This window comes from Gopherus evgoodei, unplaced genomic scaffold (assembly GCF_007399415.2).
Source record: "Gopherus evgoodei ecotype Sinaloan lineage unplaced genomic scaffold, rGopEvg1_v1.p scaffold_37_arrow_ctg1, whole genome shotgun sequence".
Lineage (NCBI taxonomy): Eukaryota > Metazoa > Chordata > Testudines > Testudinidae > Gopherus > Gopherus evgoodei.
This window is the reverse complement of record NW_022060049.1, coordinates 1958455-1982081: the sequence shown is the minus strand read 5'-3', so window position 1 is coordinate 1982081 and position 23627 is coordinate 1958455. Positions and strand designations below refer to the sequence as shown.

The 23627-nt window shown below is 47.5% G+C and overlaps 4 non-coding genes across 4 annotated transcripts; 2 read left to right on the top strand and 2 right to left on the bottom strand.

Annotated features, from left to right (window-relative positions):
- The first annotated feature begins 3331 nt into the window (after positions 1-3331).
- TRNAT-UGU lies at positions 3332-3405 on the top strand. Its single transcript has one exon. It is a non-coding gene; the product is annotated as a tRNA-Thr (tRNA).
- A 1206-nt stretch (positions 3406-4611) lies between these two features.
- Positions 4612-4684, bottom strand: TRNAK-UUU. The gene has a single exon. It is a non-coding gene; the product is annotated as a tRNA-Lys (tRNA).
- Positions 4685-9014: 4330 nt separating this feature from the next.
- Positions 9015-9087, top strand: TRNAV-AAC. The gene has a single exon. It is a non-coding gene; the product is annotated as a tRNA-Val (tRNA).
- A 9757-nt stretch (positions 9088-18844) lies between these two features.
- On the bottom strand, positions 18845-18926 carry TRNAS-GCU. Its single transcript has one exon. It is a non-coding gene; the product is annotated as a tRNA-Ser (tRNA).
- Between the last annotated feature and the right edge of the window lie 4701 nt (positions 18927-23627).

The window sequence follows — 23627 nt, the reverse complement described above, 5'->3', positions numbered from 1 at the left end:
TTCACTGTATTTCACTAACCTCAACCTACCTGTAACCTTATATAACAACTGATAAACTTTAATTTACTTTTATGATAAACTTGATGGTAACTTATACTGAAGATAATCACAGCGACTTGTAAAACTATTATGGTTTATAAACTACTAGCTTCACCAGTGAAGGACATAAATCCACACCGTGTAGAGGTCAAGCATAGGAGTTTATTACACACAGCGCTGGCGAAGTGTCACCTTGCTTATTAGGCTTGGAGACACTGTCAATCAACTGATTACAATAGAATATATAGATTTTCCATGGGCGGGGGAAAGTGACAGGGTAGGCAGTGCCACACCTCGGGATAGATTTTGCAGCAAGACAAGATAGCACACATTAGCCAATGGTTAACAAGGTATATAATGTCTCCGACCATGGTCTCAAGTTAGCAAGTTAAAATTTAATGAATACTTTGATAAAATGTTATTAGTATAAAACATACATGTTGAATTCTGATTTGGAGTCCATAGGAATGGAGCAACTCCTTTGATTGTCCACCAGGTACATTCCTAGGGGTTAAAGCAAAGAAACAGTGAAAGTATATAGCAATAAACATTGTTTTCTGTGTGTCTAAAGGAAGGCATTGGTCCCTTGGAAGGGAGGTGGAAGGATGCCATATCTTATACTGACATGTGCCAACTTTTCATAAATTCAAGGTTGGATCTCCCTACAGAAGAAACAAACACAATAGAAACAGAGATTCTTTGTTCAATCTGCGTCTCTGAATAAGACACAATTCTTTAGTTCTTAGCTCCAACACCTGGGAATTTGCTGACCAGGTCTATCTTAGCAAGCAAGGCTTTCTATTTACCCCAGCTTTCTCTTAGCTGATCACGATTGCCTAGCCCTCTGGTCCCTTGACCATACGCTGGACTTTGGGTCTGGAAAAGAGCTGGAACAATCCATAGACCAGGTTGTTATATAAAATGCACATGGATTTGAACCCTTCACATACAGTAATGGCAAAGTTCTTGGTTCAGGCTTCTAGCAGTGATGGAATAAACTGCAGGTTCAAATCAAGTCTTTGGAGTCCATTCACAGCTGGGATGGGTCATTCAGTCCTTTGTAGAGAGCTTCAGTTTGTAGCAAAGTTCATTCAGAGATATGAAGCAGTGATGGAGACAAGGCATCAGCCTTTTATAGTCTCTTACCATGTGGTCTTTGCTTTCTTTGTCTCAAGGACACTCTATCCAGCACGTGGCATAGAAAAATCTGAGTTCTGTCTATAGGCAGGTCCCTGCATACCTTGCTGAGTCACAAGGCGTATCTGCCTTCTCTCAATGGGTCGATTGTATAGCTGATGGTTCTTAATGGGCCATCAAGCAGGCTAGGCAGAACTGACACCAACTTATCTGGGATGTTTCCTGGAAGCAGAGCACAAGTTTGAAATACGGACAGCATAGAGCCAATATTCATAACGTCAACTACAAAAGTGATACATATCTAGAGATAGTATAATTATAATCAGCCAATCAGAACCTCTCTATAGACCCCTTACACGATAACCTTTCTACCATATTGGCTGCAAATATAGAACAGTGGTTGCAACGGTGATCTATGCAGTTACAGATTATGTCAATAACGTCACAGGAGGTGACATGGCATCAGTGAGACTGATACTGGAATACTGCCTCCAGTTTTGGTGTTCTCATTTGAAAAAGATGTGAAATTGGAGCTGGGGCAGCAAAGAGCTGCCAAATTTTCTGAGGGCTGGAGAAAAAAGCCTTCTAGTGAGCTATTGAAAGAGCTCAACCTGTTTAGCTTATCAAAAGAAGATTGAAAGGTGACTTCATTGAAGTGTTGAAGTGCCTTAATGGAAAGAAAAGATTGGGTATGAAAGGGCTCGTTAATGTAGCAGAGAAAGGCATAACAAGCCCGAATGGCTGGAAGGGGAAAAGAGACAAATTCATATTACAAATAAGGCACAAAAATTCAACAGCGAGGATGATTCACCACAGGAACAAGCTACCAAGGAAAGTGGTGGATTCACCATCTCTTGATGTCATTTAATGAAGACTAGATGCCTTTCTGGAATGTGTTTGCCCCAAAAGTAGCTATTGTGTCATACAGGAGGCGTGTGATATGCAGGGGGTCAGATTAGATGCTCTAATGGTCTCTTCTGGCCATACAGTTGACTAATTTCTGAAAAATTGAGTGTAGCTTTGGGAGCAGCATCTGATGTTTTACTGTCTAGCCAACTGGTTTCCTAGAACGAACACTCCTTGAGTGGGGTGATCCACAGGGAGTAGCTCAAACCTCCAAAAGGCCTGGCCAGGGGCAGGACATTAGCACAGCAAAGGAGGGGTGTGGCAGTGACATCACAAAGGCTTTTTGCAGGACCTCAGACTATTGGTCAAAGGTGGTGGGGAGGTGGTGACCTCACAAAGAGATGCTGACATCAGCCAGGCAGGACAGGGGCGAGGGGCCAGGGAAACCTCAGAGACCCCTGTGTCTTTGCTTCAGCAAGTCTTCTTCTCAAGGTCTCTCTTTGAGGACTGAAAGAGTATTCGGGTTCATGGACATGAGCGCCAGGAGGAACCTCTTTCAAGTTTTCTCCTTGCTTTTTCCTGATTTTACTAGAAAACAGACATCCCTGTGTAGAAGGTAAGAGCCTCCTCAAGGGAAGGGGTGTCCTGGGCGTGTCACAGTTCGGATGCTGGTGCCCCCTCAATATAAAGAAGTTCCCGCCACACTGCTCTGTGTTCACAGTGTGGGAGAGAGCAGCATTCCATGGCAGTGATTTGCTCCTGGCTGTCGGAGTAGAGCAGCAGGCTCAGCTGTAAGAACTTCCCTGAGCTATGAAAGGGGAGGGGCCCATGGCTCTGTAGCAGGAATGCAGGGCAGGTGAGTTCACAGAGAGCATTGTGGGATACTAGCAGAGACCAGTTATGGTGATATAATGAACAGCAGCGTCTACACTGACACTCTGTCACTTTAAGTTTGCTGCAAAAAGCTCTAGGTTTCTCATCAAAGTGGTTTTATTTTGTCACCAAAACAGGGCAGTGTTGTTGCCAGACATGGCATTGTAGTGTGTACACAAGCCACAAGTTGCCAACTGAGGGAGCATAGTGTGTTTTTCACATACCTGAGCAATATAATTCTGCTGAAATAACTTTATAGTGCAGACCTGGCCAAAGATTCACACACACACACACACACATACACACACACAGCTTGCAAGGAAAATCTCACCTGCTTCTCTGCTTTGCAGAATCCAAACAATAGCAAAGCTTGTCAGGCCCAGGTGGGGCTGCAGGGAGTCAAATGTGAGCAGACAGTGTACCTTAGTCACAGGCAGGCACCATGGTTTAGCTGGTTAAAGTACCTGTTTTGTAAAGAGGAGATCCTGGGTTCAACTCCCAATGGTGCCTTGTTGAGATGCTTTTAGAGCACCTGGTATTGGCTACTGTCAGAAGACAAAATACAGAGCTAGATGGATCTTTGGTCTAGCCCAGTGTGGTTTTTCTTATGGTTTAAATTACACTCACTGGCACTGATAATAGAGTTACTGAAAGTCTGGGAGTTAAGAGCTGATAGGTCAGTGGTCCAAGCCCCTTCCAGATGACCCCCTCCCTCTGGGACAGAGGCAGGTCTGAGCTCACACCAAATGCTCATTGTGGCTGCCAGAATCTGTAGGCAGCTCATTTAGTTTGCACCCAGGGTTGAGTCCTTGATTCACACCTCAAGGATAACAACGCTTTGTTTCTCCTGCTCCAATAACAAGGAGACTGGGAATCCAAAACCAGCCAAAAGTGATCATTTCGGCAAGCAACCCAGCATATTTCCAGCGTACTGTAAAATCCACGTGCAGATTCATACATGAAACCTTGCAAGAAAATCTTCCTGAGGGGGTCTGAAGCACCTGCTGCTGGAGGAAAGGAGGGAGCTGTGGGTTGGGATTGAGGAGCAGTGTGAGGAGAAGGGGCCTGTGGGTTGGGACAGAGGAGAAGGGTGAAGAGGAGTAGGCTGTGGCTGGGATTGAGGAGCAGTGTGCATAGGAGGGGTTGAGGGGCACTGAGAGTAGAGGGGACATGGGTTTGGGCTGAAGAGCATCCTCATTTGGGGATCCAGCAGGACAGGGGAAGGCAGCAGGTGATTCTAATTCCTTAGAGATATTCTGTGTGTTTGTGTGTGCAGCGGAGGAGCATGCTATATGCCCAGAGGACTTTATTTCTCCTGTCTGTGAGGACAGAGGGGATATCAGGAAGTTACCCCTTCAAACCCACACACACAAAGGCCCTTCTTAGGAAAGGCAAAATTCTGAAGAGAAAGAGTAACACCAAATATCAGAGGGGTAACCGTGTTAGTCTGGATCTGTAAAAGCAGCAAAGAATCCTGTGGCACCTTATAGACTAACAGACGTTTTGGAGCATGAGCTTTCGTGGGTGAATACCCACTTCCTCAGATGCATGCAGCAGAATTATATTGCATGCATCTGAGGAAGTGGGTATTCACCCACGAAAGCTCATGCTCCAAAACGTCTGTTAGTCTATAAGGTGCCACAGGATTCTTTGCTGCAGTAACACCAAAGATGACTCCAGAAAGCCAGATTTCCACAATAATAGTAAGAAGCTTATCACCTGGCCAGGGACTTGAACCCTGGACCCTCAGATTAAAAGTCTGATGCTCTACCAACTGAGCTAGCCAGGCTCACACAAGAAAAGTGCAAGTTGGTGTACAGGTGAAGCTAGTCAAGAAAAAGTGAGCAGGAAACAATAGGGGAAACCTGCTGCTTTCTCTCTCTTCCCAGCCCTGGCCTGGCCTGGCCTGGTATTAGTGCTGGTTAAAAAGAGGGGGAAAATATTGGCATCTACCAGCACCAGCCTTTCATAGCTGTTCAAGACTCAGGCACAATACAGAGGTGCCCATCTGCAAGTGCTGAATGGTTGGATTGGCTAATGCAGCCTGTAGACGTGCAGGGCACACTGGGATATAGAGCCAAGTGTCCATCACCATCGTTATTTCAAAGGGATAATGATAACGATGGGAAGGTTCACAATTGACTCAGCAGTTGCATACAAAGGTGCACGTTTGGCAGTTACATTGGGAAATTCTGGCTTCTTCTCAGGCTCAGCTTGGCCACCCTGGTCTAAATGTAGAAGTTACAACATTTAAACTTGAATGAGGGGCCAATTTCCCCATCATTTCATACCTTCACATCCAGACACGATGACTTTCTGAATGAACCCTCCTCACTCAGCCAGAAGATCTTGGGGTGGGTGTAGGAGTCACTGGGTAAAATTCTCTATACTCTGTTCTGAATCAGGTCAAAGCAGAGGTACCTAGTGATCTAGTCTGGCTGTAAAATCTATATATCAACCCCAAATATGGTGTGAAATTAATCCTCAGAAACAGCTGTTCCCCACCCAGATCCCAGCAAAGGGCTCTCCAAGGAAGGAGCTGTTGAGGAAGGTGTGATACAGCATGGCCAGAGGGCAGTAGGAGAGTGTTAGCAGGGAGCCTTATTCCCTGCAAGGGGAGGAAAGTTTGCTATAGATTAACTAGAGCACCTGAAGCCAATTAGAGCACCAGCAGTCAGTCATGTTACAGCCAGACAGCAGTTTGAAGGAGTTGGAGAAGAGAACAGTTTTGAAGAGAGACAAAAGGAAAGTTTGGAGGAGTGCTGTGGTGGGCTGAGAATCCAAAAGAAACCCTAGGTAAGGGGCACCTGGCTTGTGTAGAAGGAGGGCAAGAAGCCCCTTCACAAGCTGAAGGGCAGGAGAGGGAAGCAGCCCAGGGGAAGGAACTGCTAGTTCAAGTGGTTCACCACAAACCTCAGGGCCCCTGGGTTGGGACCTGGAGCAGAGGGCGGGCCCAGGTCTCTCCCTCTCCACTCTTCTCCTCAAGGACACTAGTAGGGTAATTAAAATACTGGTTCAGAGGCAAGCAATGGCGCCCTGAACCTTCCCCAAAGAAGAGAAAGTGTGAGACCCAGCATAACAGTACTGGCAATTTGCCACAGAGGAAAGAAGAAAGATGTCTTCCTCTCCCTGGAGGAACTGTGCTTTGGACAGAAAGGAGGGGAAGGAAATGGCTATATGATGGCAGCAGAACCTAAGAAATGAAACACAACAGGCTTCTGTGCACATTGATTCTGCACAGTGAATGAACCCGACTCCTGTATCATGAAAAGCCAAAAAGCTGTTTTTTTCTATGCCTGGGAGAAAAGAGTTCCAACCATTCCTGCCCCTTTACTTTTGAATTATTTTACGTTATAAAGAAAATTGTAACAAAAGGAGTCAGAACTTGAGCTGCCTGTTATTAAAAGCTGGTTCCCCAATTCACTTCCAACTGCCCTGCTAGAAACACCCCCAGATCCCTACTCACTCCAGGAAGAGGAAAAAGAGAAACCCCCACTGGGCACTGCCCTTGGCTCCAGGCTGCTGTCCCGGGGTGCGGGTGGGGACTGATTGTTTGCTGCTGAGGAGGGAGCCAGTAGAGGCCTCTGGTGCTCTGCTCCTAGCATCTGCCCAGCCCAGGCTGTCCTCTGCCTCAGCGGCTGCTCCAGGCTTGCTCTAGAGTCAAACATGCAGGGCCCCCAGGGGAACAGGGGCTGGGACAGGGCCGCAGCCTGGGCTGGGCTGGGCTGGGCTGGGAAGATGCTGAGAGTTCTCATTCCCTGAGAACTGGCCTAGCTCCCTTCTCAACAGCAAACAAATCAATTCCACGCCCCCTCCCCAGAAAAACCAGCCTGGAGCCAAGGACAGCAGGCAGGGCCGGTGCAAGGAAGTTTTTTGCCTTAGGTGAAACTTCCACCTTGCACCCCCCACCCAGCTAACTCAGCCCCCGACCTGGGGAGTCCTCCCTGCAGCAGCTACCCCCCTCACCATGACAGCTAACCCCTGTCCCCCCATGGCAACTAACCCTGCCTGGGGAGAGTCCACCTGTCCCCCCATGGCAGCTAACCCCACCTGGGGAGACTCTCCCTCATCCCCATGGCAGCTAACACTGCCTGGGTTTTCCCCATCCAGCTCACCTTGGCTCCGCCTCCCCCACTGAGCAGGCTGGTGCTGCTCTAATTCTCCTCCTCACCCAGGCATGCAGTGCCAATTGGAGGAGACTTAGAGCGGGGCTGTGTGCTCAGTGGAGGAGGCAGAGCGGAGGTGAGCTGGGGCGGGGAGCTGTTCCTCTGTGCGCCTCCCCCCCTAGATCTTCATCATCTAGACTCAGGGAAAAGAAGCCCTTGAGGAATTCCACCATGATTTCAACAATTTCCATCCCACTATCAGCCTCAGCCTGGACCAGTCCACACAAGAGATCCACTTCCTGGACACTACAGTGCTAATAAGCGATGGTTATATAAACACCACCCTATACTGGAAACCTACAGACCGCTATACTTACCTACATGCCTCCAGCTACCATCCAGACCACACCACACGATCCATTGTCTACAGCCAAGCTCTGAGATACAACTGCATTTGCTCCAACCCCTCAGACAGAGACAAACACCTACAAGATCTCTATAAAGTGTTCTTACAACTACACTACCCACCTGCTGAAGTGAAGAAACAGATTGACAGAGCCAGAAGAGTACCCAGAAGTCACCTACTACAGGACAGGCCCAACAAAGAAAGTAACAGAACCCCACTAGCCATCACCTTCAGCCCCCAACTAAAACCTCTCCAGCACATCATCAAGGTTCTACAACCTATCCTGAAGGACGATCCCTCACTCTCACACATCTTGGGAGACAGACCTGTCCTTGTTACTTACAGCCCCCCAACCTGAAGCAAATATTTACCAGCAACCACACAACAAAAACACTAGCCCAGGAACCTGTCCTTGCAACAAAGCCCGTTGCCAGCTCTTTCCACATATCTATTCAGGGGACACCATCATAGGACCTAACCACATCAGCTGCCCTATCTGAGGCTCATTCACCTGCGTATCTATCAATGTGATATATGCTATTATGTGCCAGCAATGCCCTTCTGCCATGTACATTGGTCAAACCAGACAATCTCTAAGTAAAATAATAAATGGACACAAATCACATGTCAAGAATTATAACATTCAAAAACCAGTTGGACACACTTCAATCTCCCTGGTCACTCAATGATAGACCTAAAAGTCACAATATTACAACAAATAACCTTCAAAAACAGGCTCCAACGAGAGACTACTGAATTGGAACTAATTTGCAAACTGGACACCATTAAATTAGGCTTGAATAAAGACTGGGAGTGTATGGGTCATTACACCAAGTCAAACTATTTCCCCATGTTTATTTGTCCCCCTACTGTTACTCACACCTTCTTGTCAACTGTTGGAAATGGGCCATCCAGATTATCACTATGAAAGGCTTTTTCTCCTGCTGATAATAGCTCACCTTAATTGCTCACTCTTGTTATAGTGTGTATGGCAACACCCATTTTTTCATGTTCTCTGTGTGTGTGTGTATATATGTGTGTGTGTGTTTATATATAATCTTCCTGCTGTATTTTCCACTGCATGCATCAGATGAAATGGGTTTTAGCCCAGGAAAGCTTATGCTCAAATAAATTTGTTAGTCTCTAAGGTGCCACAAGTACTCCTCTTTCTTTTTGCAGATAAGTTAATGGAGGTTAAGTCCATGAATGGCTATTAGCCAGGATGGGTAAGGAATGGGATCCCTAGCCTCTGTTAGTCTGAGGGTGGAGAGGGATGGCAGGAGAGAGATCACTTGATCATTGGGGGGAGGGATAGTTTAGTGGTTTGAGCATTGGCCTGCTAAACCCAGGGTTGTGAGTTCAATCCTTGAGGGGGCCATTTGGGTGTTTAGTTGGGAATTGGTCCTGCTTTGAGCAGGGGGTTGGACTAGATGATCTTCTGAGGTCCCTTCCAACCCTAATAACCTATGATTACTTGTCAGGTTCAGTCCCTATGTGGCATTGGCCACTGTTGGCAGATATGATGTGGGGTTGGATGGACCTTTGGTCTGACCCATTATGTCCATTCTTATATTCTTATGAAGGGAGGGGCAGAGCACTGCAGCAGAGTTTCTGCAGTGTAATGGTTATCACATTTGCCTAACATGCAAAAGATCCCTGGTTTGAAACCAGGCAGAAACATGAGGGCTTAATTTTCCCAGCTTTTACTAGCCTGTCCCAGTTGTTGTAGCAGCAGCAGCAGTGATTTGTATGCTCAAAAGGTCTGTTATACTTCCCCTGCTCCCACTTTTGTTCCCTCTCCCTCTCTAAATGTCTGTGAAGTGGCTTTTTCCCTCCCGCTCCCTCCTGGAATGCTTGAGGGATGAATGGGCTGGTTGAAGAGCAGAAGAGCTCCCAGGTAGACAAGGTGTCTGTGATTCTAATTAGGCAGCAATCACCCAGAGCATGGACACTGCCCAAAGTGGAGTGTGACCAACCAGATGCAGCCAAGTCATCTCTAGTCGCAGGCCATGAGGTGCAGGCCCTTAAAAGGGGAAGGGGCCATGTGCTCAGGAGAGCACTCACAAGCTTGTACCTCCAGTGAATGCCCTTTGCCCGGACTGTCTGGCCAGTGGTTCTCTGCGTTGTATTTCATTGTGCCTCAGGAAGACTTACCTTCATCGCACCATCCAAAGCTGCACTGTGAGACACTTACCTTGCAGAATCCTGACATCTCCAGTGCCATGCCAGTCCTGAGAGCATGAGTATGCGAGTGCGAGTGTGACCCCCGCAGCCACCCACCCCCACTTATTTTGAGCTTAGCTGTTAGTATAATAAATGTGCTGTTTTCTACCAAACTCTGGTGGGTCATTAGTCCTCCCTACGCTTACTAGCTGGCCCAGTTTTGGGTAACACCTGTGATAACCCCAACCCCTGCATGGCAGAGGGTGGTGAAATTAGCTGAGGAAAAGGTCTTGGCATCAGCAGGGGAAAGCTAGAGGATCTTGGCCGGCCACCTTTTGAAGCCTTGTGGCTTGGCTTCCTCTGCCCTTGGAGGTTGGCCTATGGAGGCCGGCTCTTCCTGCTGGCCTCCTTTGTGTGACTCCCCAAAGCAGGAAGTGAGGCAGGAATCGGGCAAAAGAGGATAGTCGAGCTGAGGAAGGCAGGGCAGAAGCTAAGCGCCTCAGTGCGGCTAAGTGGGGTTAGTAGAGCGCCACCATTCGTTCTGCAAAGTCTGGGGCGGTGTGGAAGGTAGAATCCTGTGCTTGCCTCTTGGCTTCCCAGGGATGGCTACTTGCATCCCAGGGGAAGAAGGATGGTTCTGGGTGAAAGGAAGACAAGAAAGCTATGGGAGGAAATTTGGGTGTGGGGTGCTGGCTCTGCACTGGGGGAGGGGGTTGGGGTGCAGGAGGGGTGGCACTTATTCTGGGTAGTGTAGCTCCCAAAATGACTGGTACACACAACCCTGCGTCAGCAGCTCCTAGGTGGGCCAAGCCAGGAGGTCTCCATGTGCTGCTGCCTGCAGGCGCCGCCGCCAGAACTCCGAATGGCTGCAGTTCCTGGCCAATGGGAGCTGCAGAGTTGGTACTCAGGGCAGGGACAATGAATGGACATTTCTGGGAGTGGCACGGAGGGACAGAGGCAGAGTGGGCAGGGAGCCACCTTAGTGCTGTTGGCACATCTCTGCACACCCATTGGAGAGGGAATCAGAGGACCTCCATGTGCTGCCTGTGGTAGGGGCAGTGCACAGAGTTGCCTCCCCTCCCGCATCTATTACAGGAGGGGAGGGGGGTCTTTTGGCCTGTAAGGTGCAGCAGGTCAAAGTAGATGATCCCATTGATCCCTTCTTACCTTAAAGGCTCTGAGTCTAAAAGGGAGAGGGAAGTAAAGGAAGTTTTTTAAAAAAATAAACCAAACATTATAATACAAGAATAACTCCAACAGCTGGAGTATAGTATAGTCCCGCCCCTTTCTTCTTCCATTGTGTGTTGAATGACCTGTAGGACATTGATTCTCTCCTTCCATTGATACACTGTGACTGAAATTAAACCAATTCTCAGGGGAGAAAACATCACATCACAGTACTGGTTGGGAATCAAACTCAGGTTAGCTGCTTGGAGGGCAGCTACATGCACCACTATACCACCAACACATCTGGTGAAAGTGCCACTTATGCTTGCCCAATGAGGCTAGAACAGCATTGAGGAGATTTTCTACCTGTTAAAATGTACTGGATTTTCATCACTAAAAAAAAACCACCTCCATCCTCACTTGGGTTTGAACCATCAGCCTTTCAATTAGCCACCAAAGTTGTTAATCACAAGGTATGTCTACACTATGGGATTATTCCAATTTTACAGAAACCAGTTTTTGGAAACAGATTGTATGAAGTCGAGTGCACATGGCCACACTAAGCACATTAATTCGGCAGTGTGCGTCCATGTACCGAGGCTAGCGTCGATTTCCGGAGTGTTGCACTGTGGGTAGCTATCCCATAGTTCCCATAGTCTCCCCTGTCCATTGGAATTCTGGGTTGAGATCTCAATGCCTGATGGGGCAAAAACAGAGTCGTGGGTGATTCTGGGTAAATGTCGTCACTCAGTCCTTCCTCTGTGAAAGCAACGGCAGACAATCATTTCATGCCCTTTTCCCTGGATTGCCCCGGCAGACGCTACAGCATGGCAACCATGGAGCCCGTTCAGCCTTTTTTCACTGTCACAGTATGTCTACTGGATGGTGCTGACAGACGCAGTGCTGCAGGGCTACACAGCAGCATCCCCTTGCCTTTTGCAAGTTAGCAAAGATGGTTACCAGCCATACTGTCCTGTCTGCTGCTTTGCAAGTTGACAATGACAGTTACCAGTCACACTGTACCATCTGCTGCTGTCACGGGTGCTCCTGGCTGGCCTCAGTGAGGTCGGCCAGGGGCGAATGGACAAAAATGGGAATGACTCCCCAGGTCATTCCCTTCCTTAAGTTTTGTCTAAAGGGAGAGTCAGTCCTGTCTAGACTATCAGGCAAGCCTACTAAAAAACCAGAGAGACAAACGGCCACTCTGAGTCACAGCCCCAGACATCCCACAGAAATGATGAACTGCATGTCATTCTAGGGGGTGCCCCTGCAACAACCCCACCCGTTGCTTCCCTCCTCCCCCCACCCCTCCTGGACTACCGTGGCAGTTATCTCCCCCTCTGTGTGATGAAGTAATAAAGAATGCAGGAATTTGAAACAACACTGATTTTATTGCCTCTGCAAGCAGAGCTCAAAGGGGGGAGGGGAGGGCAGCCTCCAGCTGTTATGATATTCCAGGCAGGACTGAATCTCCATTAGAGAAAGCTTAAAGCTAGCAACCTGGGAGTCATTCCCATTTCTGCCCAGGCACCCCTGGCCGACCTCACCAAGGCCAGCCAGGAGCACTCATGGGATGAAGATGATGGATACCAGTCATACTGTACCGTCTGCCGTCGGGAAGGGAAGGGAAGGGGATGCTGCTGGGTAGCGCTGCAGCACCACGTCTGACAGCAGCATCCAGTAGACATACGGTGACATTGAAAAAAGGTGAGAAATGATTTTTTTCCCTTTGCTTTCATGGAGGGAGTGGGGGGGGGACAACGATGACATATACCCTGAACCACCCGCAACAATGTTTTCAACCCTTCAGGTTTTGGGAACTCAGCCAAGAATTCAAATGGTTTTCGGAGAGTGCGAGAACTGTGGGATAGTTACAGTCGTCAGTTGCCCCTCACTCTGTGAGCTTCCATTTCATTCTTTGGCTTTCTGGTGCGCTTGTCTCACCTCCTTAAATTTCAGCACTGTGTTGAGTTCCTGCTGTGGCCTCTGTCCATCATAGCCTTGGAGATTTTTTCAAATGCTTTGGCATTTCGTCTTTTGGAACAGAGTTCTGATAGAACAGATTCATCTCCCCATACAGAGATCAGCTTCAGTATCTCCTGTACGGTCCATGCTGGAGCTCTTTTTGGATTCTGGGACTGCATGGTCACATGTGCTGATCCGCGCTCCACACTGGGCAAACAGGAAATTAAATTCAAAAGTTTGCGGGGCTTTTCCTGTTTACCTGGCCAATGCATCCGAGTTTGGAATGCTGTCCAGAGCAGTCACAATGGTGCACTGTGAGATCCCCAAATCAAGATGCTCTTCAGCCTAAACCCATGTCCCCTCTTTTCCCAGTGCCCCTCAATCCCAACCCTCAGTCCCTCCTATGCACACTGCTCCTCACTCCCAACCAAAGCCTACTCCTGTCACAAACAGATGGTTAAGGGTTAATGTCTCTTTTACCTATAAAGGGTTAAGAAACTCAGTGAACCTGACTGACACCTGACCAGAGGACCAATGAGGGGAAACGATACTTTCAAATCTTGATGCAGGGAGGTCTTTGTTTGTGCTGTTTGTTTTGTTCGTTTTTCGCTCTTGGGGCTAAGAGGGACCAGACGTGCAACCAGGTCTTTCTCCAATCTTTCTGAAACAGTCTCTCATGTTCAAAATAGTAAGTACTAGCTAGAAAAGGCAGATTAGTCTTATGTTTGTTTTCTTAACCTGTGAATGTGTATTTTGCTGGAAGGATTTTTACCTCTGTTTGCTGTACTTTGAATCTCAGGCTAGGAGGGAGGGAATCCCTCTAGGCTATATGAATCTGAATACCCTGTAAACATTTTACACCTTGATTTTACAGAGATAATTTTTACTTTTTCTTTCTTTTCTTAAAAGCTTTCTTTTTTTAAGAACCTGATTGATTTTCCCCCCTTGTTTAAGACCCAAGAGGATTGGGTCTGAACTCACCAGGAATTGGTGTGGGAAAGTGGGGGGAAGGTTTATTCCTCTTTGTTTTAAGATCCAAGGAGTTTGGATCAGTATAGCCTCTCACGGTACCCAGGGAGGGGAAAGTCTGGAAGGGGGAAAAGAGGGGGAATGGTTTATTTCTCCTTGTTTTAAGACCCAAGGGGTTTGGGCCTTGGGTTCCCCAGGCAAGGTTTTGGGGGAACAGAAAGTGTGCCAAACACTATATTTTGGCTGGTGGCAGCGTTATCAGATCTATGCTAGGAATTAAGCTTAGAAGGGTCCATGCAAGTCCCCACTTTTTGGACGCTAAAGTTCAAAGTGGGGAAAAGACCTTGACGACTCCTCTTCACTCTTCTCCTCCGTCCCAACCCACAGCCCCCTCAAATTCCCAGTGCCCCTCAATCCCAACCCACAGCCCCTCCTCTTTACACTGCTCCTCAATCCCAGCCGACAGCTCCCTCCTTCCCTCCAGCAGCAGATGCTTCAGATTCCCTCAGGAAGATTTTCTTGCAAGGTTTCATGTATGAGTCTACATGTAGATTTTACAGTATGTTGGAAATATGTAGGATTGCCTGCCGAAATGATCACATTTGGCTGGTGTTGGATTCCCAGTCTCCATGTTATAGAGGCAGGAGAAATAAAGGGTTGTTATTCTTGTTGTGTGAATCAAGGACAACTGTGCTTGGCAGACCCCGATTGAGGGACTCACCCTCAATTCAATAGCACTTGCTAGGCAGGGGACAGGGGTTCCAAAGCCAAGTGGGCTGGGGCCTGGGTCCTAATACTAAAATGTAGGTGTTAGAGTAACTTTAGGACAGGGTGACTGTAGAGGGATGAATGAGCTCCTAGACAACATAGTGAGTACGAGCAGCAAAGAATCCTGTGGCACCTTATAGACTAACAGACGTTTTGGAGCATGAGCTTTCGTGGGTGAATACTCACTTCATCAGATGCATGTAGTGGAAATTTCCAGGGGCAGGTATATATATGCAAGCAAGCTAGAGATAATGAGGTTAGTTCAATGAGGGAGGATGAGCCCCTGTTCTAGCAGTTGAGGTGTGAAAACCAAGGGAGGAGAAACTGGTTTTGTAGTTGGCAAGCCATTCAGTCTTTGTTTAATCCTGAGCTGATGGTGTCAAATTTGCAGATGAACTGAAGCTCAACAGTTTCTCTTTGAAGTCTGGTCCTGAAGTTTTTTTGCTGCAGGATGGCCACCTTAAGGTCTGCTATAGTGTGGCCAGGGAAGTTGAAGTATTCTCCTACAGGTTTTTGTATATTGCCATTCCTAATATCAGATTTGTGTCCATTTATCCTTTTCCGTAGAGACTGTCCAGTTTGGCCGATGTACATAGCAGAGGGGCATTGCTGGCATATGATGGCATATATTACATTGGTGGATGTGCAGGTGAATGAATCGGTGATGGTGTAGCTGATCTGGCTAGGTCCTGTGATGGTGTCGCTAGTGTAGATTTGTGAGCAGAGTTGGCATCAAGGTTTGTTGCATGGATTGGTTCCTCAGCTAGAGTTCCTATGGTGCGGTGTGCAGTTACTGGTGAGAATATGTTTCAGGTTGGCAGGTTGTCTGTGGGCGAGGACTGGCCTGCCAGCCAAGGCCTGTGAAAGTGTGAGATCATTGTCCAGGATGGGTTGTAGATCCCTGATGATGCGCTGGAGAGGTTTTAGCTGGGGACTGTATGTGATGGCCAGTAGAGTCCTGTTGGTTTCTTTCTTGGGTTTGTCTTGCAGTAGGAGTTTTCTGGGTACACGTCTGGCTCTGTTGATTTGTTTCCTTATTTCCTCATGCGGGTATTGTAGTTTTGAGAATGCTTGGTGGAGATTTTGTAGGTGTTAGTCTCTGTCTGAGGGGTTAGAGCAGATGCGGTTGTATCTCAGTGCTTGGCTGTAGACAATGGATCGTGTGATGTGCCCGAGATGGAAGCGGGAGGCATGAAGATAGGCATAGCGGTCGGTAGGTTTTCGGTATAGGGTGGTGGTAATGTGACCATCACTTATTTGCACCGTGGTGTCTAGGAAGTGGACCTCCAATGTAGATTGGTCCAGGCTGAGGTTGATGGTCGGGTGGAAGCTGTTGAAATCGTGGTGGAATTTTTCCAGAGTCTCCTTCCCATGGGTCCAGATGATGAAGATGTCATCAATGTAGCATAGGTAGAGAAGGGGCGTGAGTAGACGAGAGCTGAGGAAGCGTTGTTCCAGGTCGGCCATAAAAATATTGGCATATTGTGGGGCCATGCGGGTGCCCATAGTGGTGCCACTGATCTGGAGATATATATTGTCATCAAATTTGAATAGTTGTGTGTGAGGTGGTAAATTTGCAGTGTAGACATCTCGGCTCAGGCTCAATACCAGACTCTGGTCCCCACAAGGTTGGGAGGGAGTTTAGCAAGCGAAAAAGGTAAAATGGCAGTGGACTCAATGGCATTTCTCCATTGGTCTGTCTGCTTTGGGGCAGGGATGATAACACATCCTGCTGCTTTCGTTATTTCAAAGGGTGGTTTAGGATTTTCATTCTCAGACACAGTGCACAAAGCAGGACTCAACCCTGGGTGGAAACTAAATGAGCTGCCCACAGATTCTGGCAGCCACAATGAGCCATTTGGTGTGAGAGCCCAGACCTGCCCCTGTCCCAGAGAGATGGGGTCATCTGTGAGGGGCTTAGAACAATGACCTATCAGCTCCTAACTCCCAAACTTTCAGTAACTCTATTGTCAGTGCCTGTGAGTGTAATTTAAACCATAAAAACAGCCACCCTGGGCCAGACCAAAGGTCCCCGTAGCTCCATATTTTGTCATTAGCCAATACCAGGTGCCCCAACAGCCAGTCAATAAGGGACCACTAGGAGTGGAACCCAGGAACTTCTGTTTATGAAACAGGTGCATTAGCCAGCTAAACCATGGTGCCTACCTGTGACCATGGTGTCATGTCTGCCCACACCTGACTCCCTGCCATCCCCACTGGGGCCTGACAAGCTTTGCTTGTGTTTGGATTCTGCAAAGCAGAGGAGCAGGTGAGGTTTTCCTTGCAAGCTGTGTATGTGTGTGAATCTTTGGCCAGGTCTGCACTACAAAGTTATATCAGCATCATTATATTGCTCAGACATGTGAAAAACACACAATGTTCCCTCGGTCAGCAGCTTTTGACTGGTGCACACACTGCAATGCCACATCTAGTGACAAAACTGCCCTGTTTTGATGACAAACTAAAACCACCTCAACAAGAGGTCTAGAGCTTTGTGCAGCAAACCTAAAGGGACAAATTGCCAGTGTAAATGCTGCTGGTCATTATATCACCATAACTGGCCTCCACCAGTATCCCACCATGCCTGCTGTGAACTCGCCTACCCTGCATTTCTGCTACAGAGGCTGGGCCCCTCCCCTTTCATAGGTCCAGAAAGCTTTGACAGCTGAGCTGCTATCTACGCTGGGATTAGGTTGATAGAACTGCATTGCCAGCCTAAGTAATGTAATTATACCAACCTAATTTTGTAGCATAGACCTGTCCAAAGAATCACACACACACCTTGGGAGGAAAACTTCACCTGCTCCTCTGCTTTACAGAAGCCAAACACGAGCAACAATTGTCAGGGCCCTGTGGGGATTGGCAGAGAGTCAGGTGTGGGCAAAAACAATGTTTTAAGTAACAGCAGGTACCATGGCTTAGATGGTTACAGCACCTATTTTGTAAACAAGCGATCCTGGGTTCAACTTCCAGTAGTGCCGTGGGGAGTGGCTTTTGGGGCACCTGGTATTGGCTACTGTCAGAAGACAAGATTCAGAGCTAGATGGACCTATGGTTTAAATTATACTCAAAGGCACTGACAATTGAGTTACTGAGAGTTTGGGTGTTTAGACCTGATAGGTCAGTGGTCCAGACCCCTCAATGCGGTTTTACCATTTCCACTTGCTAAACTCCCTCCCAACCTCTATAAAATTACAGTGCAGACATATGGGCTTGAGCCCAACCTCTGAGGTCCTATGAGGGGTGAGGGTTTCTGAACCCAGGCTTCAGCGTGAACACAAATATCTGCACCACAGTTTTTAGCCCCTCAGCTTTACGTCCATGAGCCCAAGTCAGATGACCCAGGCCAGCCCTGCTGCCATCTTTATCCCAGGAGAGATGGACTCTAAGGGTACATCTCCATTGCAATGGAAGCCCAGGTGTGGCACGCTGTGCTCAAAGCAGCACCCTGGAAGCCCCATATTCACCACTCTCATATAATGATGACATGGTTTGTACAAAGTCTGTCTTGTGAGGTATCATTTCCAAAGTCTTGATCTGTTGAACATTAATATCTTGTTGGATTGTGTGTGTAGCATTGGTTGAGAAGTTATGAAGTTTTGCTCTGTGTGCGTTACTGAGATATGTTATGAGGTTGAGAATGCCCACCACCAGCCTTTCAGGTGCAACAAGGGAGGAGCCAGACTCACTGGTGGTCCATTGAAGGTATCCACACTCCCAAAGACTATCCCAGGAACCGTGTACAATGCAGGCTTCTCAGAGATAGCACAGAAACAATGGACACTGCTTGACACACATCATAGCAAAGGAGCTTCCTAGCAAGTTGGATGAAACTATGAAAGAGAAGAAGAGACACCATGACTTGGCCTCTCTCCCCCACTACTCAGCAGCTGGAAACACACCTGGAGGACAAAGACAGAACTGAACTGATTCAGAAATCAGAAGAGAATAATAACAATAATACTTTTGAACCAAAGTCTCCAAACAGACTAGTATTGGTTTTTCAGCAGAAAATTTTCAGTTTGAGGCATTTTGTTTTCTCAGTCAGACCTTGCCAAGGGAAGCAGGGAGAAAATGTTTGAGTTGCCTCCTTCAGAACAGCTTGGCCTAGATACTAGCTCTGGTTCACTGCTCTGGCCTTGCTCGGGTTGAGGGTACTTTAATAATTTGGGCAGGTCCTGGGGTGTTTGGGGGAGATGGTGAGGATGCTACCTTTTGAGATAAAAACTAAGAAATACAGCACTAGAGGTTTTTTCTTAAAAGAAATCTGGGATTTAGACATTTTATTTAAAGCAAGGGAGTTCTGAGTAGGTTTTTGTTTGCAAGAAGCAACATTGTTTGATCTGTCATTGTACCAAAGGGGGAGATGGTTGTCTACAAAGAGGGGGTGAAGACTAAATGCATCCAATGAGGATGGGATTTGAACCCATGTTGGCAGAGCACAATGGATTAGCATTCCATCACCTTAACCACTCAGCCACCTCATCTGAGCTGTCAAAGAGAAGACAGGAGGAGCAATCTAAGGCAATCAGAGATAGGGACAATAAGGACTTTTTAAATACCAAGTGGAAGCAGGGGCTAAATGAGCTCCCCCGTCACATCTAGTGAGGAGCTGGGGGAAAGACTTCAGGAACAGACTGTGTTTGCACAGACACACCTACTCTGCCTAGCTATGCTGCATGATGGAGCCACTTTCCCAAAATGACCAGTTTTGGTTGGTGGTGGGTTACAAATCACTTTAGGATTGAATGGAATTAAATGTTATTATCCTTCCTGTATGAGTGAAGGGTGGCAGAACATACCTAGTCCATCCTGATGGGGGGTGGATGGGTGAGGAATAGCTTTTATTGGACTTTGTAGAAGTGATTGAGAACATCACCCTAAAACAGTGGTCCCCAAACATTTCACACTGTGCCCTCTTATCCATGGCTGTGGACCCTCGGAAGCTGAGGTCAAGAACCGAGGCTGGGAGTGGGGCTGTTGCTTGCTGGGGAGAGGGGTGCAGACGGGTAAGGGGGTCAAGGCCAAGCTGGAAGCCAGAGCCTCAGGCTGAGGGTGGGACTGAGGAAGAGCTGGAACAGAGTGAGGCTGAATAGTGCTTCCTCCATGGGGGCTGGCTCAGGCCCTGAGGTGCCCCCATGAAGGTTCCTCTGTGTCCCCCTAGGAGTTATGCCCCACATTTTGGGTACCACTGAGCCCTACTCACTAATCAGGGGCTAGTGATGCCAAAGCCCAGGGAAAGGGAGAACAAGTGCAGGGCCCCCAGCACTGGAACCATGTGAAGGGGCTGCAGGAGAGGGGCAATGGCTAGTGGCACAGGGAGTTAAGGGCAGAGGGGGGGGCAGGAGTTAGGGGTGAAGGAGGTGCAAGGGTTGGGAGTGCAGGAGCTAGTGGTAAAGGGGGAGTGGGGATCATCAAGGGGCAAATGGGGAAGTGCCAAAATACAAGCACCATTTTCCCTAATGCTGGTCTGAGCAAACAATTGGAAATGACCCTTCAGTGAGAACAAAACCATAGTGTAGAAAGCCCCTTTGTTAAGTGGTTGTGGCTGAGTGCCTAGGGAGATGGGTTAAAAAACAACAGACATCTCTCTGTGGAGATTTGATTCTTGCCTGTTAGGCAAGGCTGATGTGTGGTGGTTGCATGGCTGTATTTTCAGTGTCTGATTATCCACGGTGCCACAGGGAGCCAAGTCTAGACATATTCAGAGGCTCTATGCCAGGATTTCTCAAACTTCCTTTCAGTGCAACCCCGTTCTGCTAAAAAAGAAACTTACTACATGGCCCTGGAAAGAGGGACCAAGCACCAAGCCCCTCCACACTGAGCAGAGGCAGAGGAGACAAACCCTGAGTCCTGCTCCAATTGGGGGAGGGCAAAAAACAGAGCTTGAGGGATTCAGTCCTGGGTGGTGGGGCTCAGACTTTTGGCTTCAGCCCCAGGAGCCAACAAGTCTAATGCCAGCCCTGGCAACCCCATTAAAACAGGGTTATGACCCACTTTGGGGTCCTGACTCACAGTTTGAGAACCACTGCTCTATGCTGATGGGAGAAAGTTTTCCTGTGGGTGCAGTTAATCCACTTCCCCAAGAGGTGGCAGCTATGTCAGTGGGAGAAGCTATATCGGTGGGTGTGCAAGCTGTGGTGTTTACCACATTTAAGAAGTTTAATCAAACCCCATTTTTAAAACCACCTGTGGTCTGGGAATGGCAAAGGACCTCGATGAAGCAGAGTCTGTCCTTCAAAGTCCTGGAGATCACAATTCTATACTCCTACTGTCATAGAGGTATAGCTCAGTGGTAAAGTGCTTAACTGCAAGTCAAGTGGTCATCAGTTCAAACCCCACTGTTTTCTTATAACCTTCTTTCCTTTTTTTTTTAAAAAAAGGAAAACATTTTCATTTCCATTCTCCATTATGTTCAGGAGCTCCACTACACAGCGGTGCTTGATATGAATGGAAACACTCAACATTTCACTGTCCAAATGCATATAAATTTAGCGAAGCTGTCCATCAGCTGAAATCAGTTCCAGTCCTCTAAGTGTCTAGTTTATGTTTTCATCAATTAAACAAAGGTATCATATGAATGTACATTTGCAGATCCCTCTTCTCCAGGAGCTGTGCTGTGCAGAAGAACAAGAACCACATCCAGTTGAAGTTCAGGAGTCTGATGACAAATGTTCTGAGGGTTGGAGAAAAATGCCTTCTAGTGAGCTACTGAACAAGCTCAACCTGTTTAGCTTATCAAAAGAAGATTGAAAGGTGACTTCATTGAAGTGTTGAAGGGCCTTAATGGAGAGAAAGGGGTTATGTATTAAAGGGCTCTTTAATCTAGCAGAGAAAGGCATAACAAGACCCAGTGGCTGGAAGGTGAAAAGAGACAAATTCATATTACAAATAAGACAAAAATATTCAACAGCAAGGATGATTCACCACAGGAACAAGCTACCAAGGAAAGTTGTGGATTCTCCATCTCCTGATGTCATTTAATGAAGACCAGATGCCTTTCTGGAATGTGTTTGCTCCAAAAGTAGCTAGTGTGTCATACGGGAGGCCTGTGATATGCAGGGGATCAGACTAGATGCTCTAATGTTCTCTTCTGGCCATAAAGTTCACTAATTTCTGAAAAACTGAGTGGAGCATTGGGAGCAGTGTCTGATGTTTTACTGTCCAGCCGGCTTGCTGCCTAGAACAAACGCTCCTTGAGTAGGGTGATCCACAGGGAGTAGCTCAAACCTCCAAAGGGCCTGGCCAGGGGCAAGACATTAGCACAAAGGCCTTTTGCAGGACCTCAGACTATTGGACAAAGGTGGGAGGGAGGTGGTGACCTCACAGAGAGATGCTGACAGCAGCAAGGCAGGACAGAGGCGAGGGGCCAGGGAAACCTCAGAGACCCCTGTGGCTTTGCTTCAGCAAGTCTCCTTTTCCAGGTCTCTCTTTGAGGACTGAAAGAGTATTCGGGTTCACGTACGTGAGCGCCAGGAGGCACCTCTTTTGAGTTTTCTCCTTCCCTTTTCATGATTTTACTAGAAAACAGCCATCCCTGTTTAGAAGGTAAGAGCCTCTTCGAGGTTTGAAACCTGTTCAGTCTGATCCATCTGGTTACAGTTGAATTTTAGGCATGGAAAACACGAGCTTCAGGAAGCAGAATTTTATTCTGCACTTGGGATTTTGTCCCATAGAATCAGTGGGGACATTAGGGTTTATCCTTTTTATTTCACTTTTTCCTCCATCCATCCCTCCCTCCTTTCTCTTCGTCTCTTGCTTCTTTTGTCCTTTCACCTGTTTCCCTCCCAACAGCAGGAGTGGAGTGTGTGTGTGTGTGTGTGTGTGTTGCGGGGGAGTGCTCTGCAGCTCCCACTGTAGGAGGTCCACCCAAAAATGTGGGGTTGAAATAGTGCTCGGGCAGCGATCCCCACTGGTGACCTGGGCCATCCTTTGGGTTCTCTGGTAAGAACCCTCAGCCTCCCATCCTCAGTCTCTACCCTGATTGGCTGAGTAGGCGTTTATTGACCGGGAGGAGAGTCAGGTCCTTGTTCTTCTCTTTTAAGACCAAGTAAATAAGTCATAACCATTTATACGTTTGATGAATTTTGCTGCTTCTCTGCATTAATGGTCTCTGAGCAGTTCATGATTCTCTCTAACATTGCAGTTCTCCTAAAATACTTGCTGAATAATTACTGTGCACTGTTGTTGGTCTGGAGCTCATCTGAGAACACTTTACTCAAATCATTCAATGTTTGAAATTCAAGATCTGATAGGTAGTTTGAAAATCAGGGCTCTTGAGTCCTACTCCCAACTCTGCCACTGGCTGGCTGTGTGACCTAAGATAAGTCAATTCTCCTTTCTCAACCTTAGCTTCTCCCTCTTTCAAGTAGAGATAATAATGATCCGCTCCTACCTACCTCAAGGTGGGTGGGGGATGGGGATCTATTGGAAAGTGTCACTAGGAGTAGTGTTTACTCCGATCAGATTATGACATAATAGAATATCTGAAATAGTCTATTTGATTTGTATTTTTTTTATTTTGAAATCGTTAAGAGCAGCAACTCCTTAGCTCAGACTGAAGCATCATATCTAATGTTTGTGGTCTAAGTGTCGCCTCTTTGTGTGTGATGAGACAATTTAAGGAGGAGGAGATGCTTTTGTTTTGCAACAAAATATTTTTGCAAAGAACTTTAATCCCACTTGTTTTGATTTCGAGAAACAACCTGGTTTAGTCTGAAGGGGATTTTCTGACACTGAGCAGGCGCAGTGTGTCCCGTGACACCTGCCCCCTATACGGCGGCCCTGCTGAGGGTGCCCTTGCTGCAGCTGCAGCTGGTTCTGCTGGCGCCCTGAGGTTGCTCTCGTTCGTCCAGGAACAAGCCTCAGGAGAGCTGAAAAGAATCCTGTCCAACTGAGTCTGGCAGCCGCCATCATGTAGCCAGAAGTCTCCACACCTCTCGGGGAAAAAAACCAGCCACCAGAAAGTGGTCCAGTGTCTCACGCGGTGCCAGAGTCTGACACAGCACCAATGGGCAACCTTTGCTCTGCACATGCCGGCCGTGCACACGCCGACTGGTTCCCATGAAAGATGTGTTACTGCACGTCTCGGTAGTTAAAAGGTACCTGTGCAACTGACAGATACTTTAAGGCTCTCATCAGTGAGTTTTGGGGACAGTTGCTCACTTTCACTGAATGTAACTGTATGT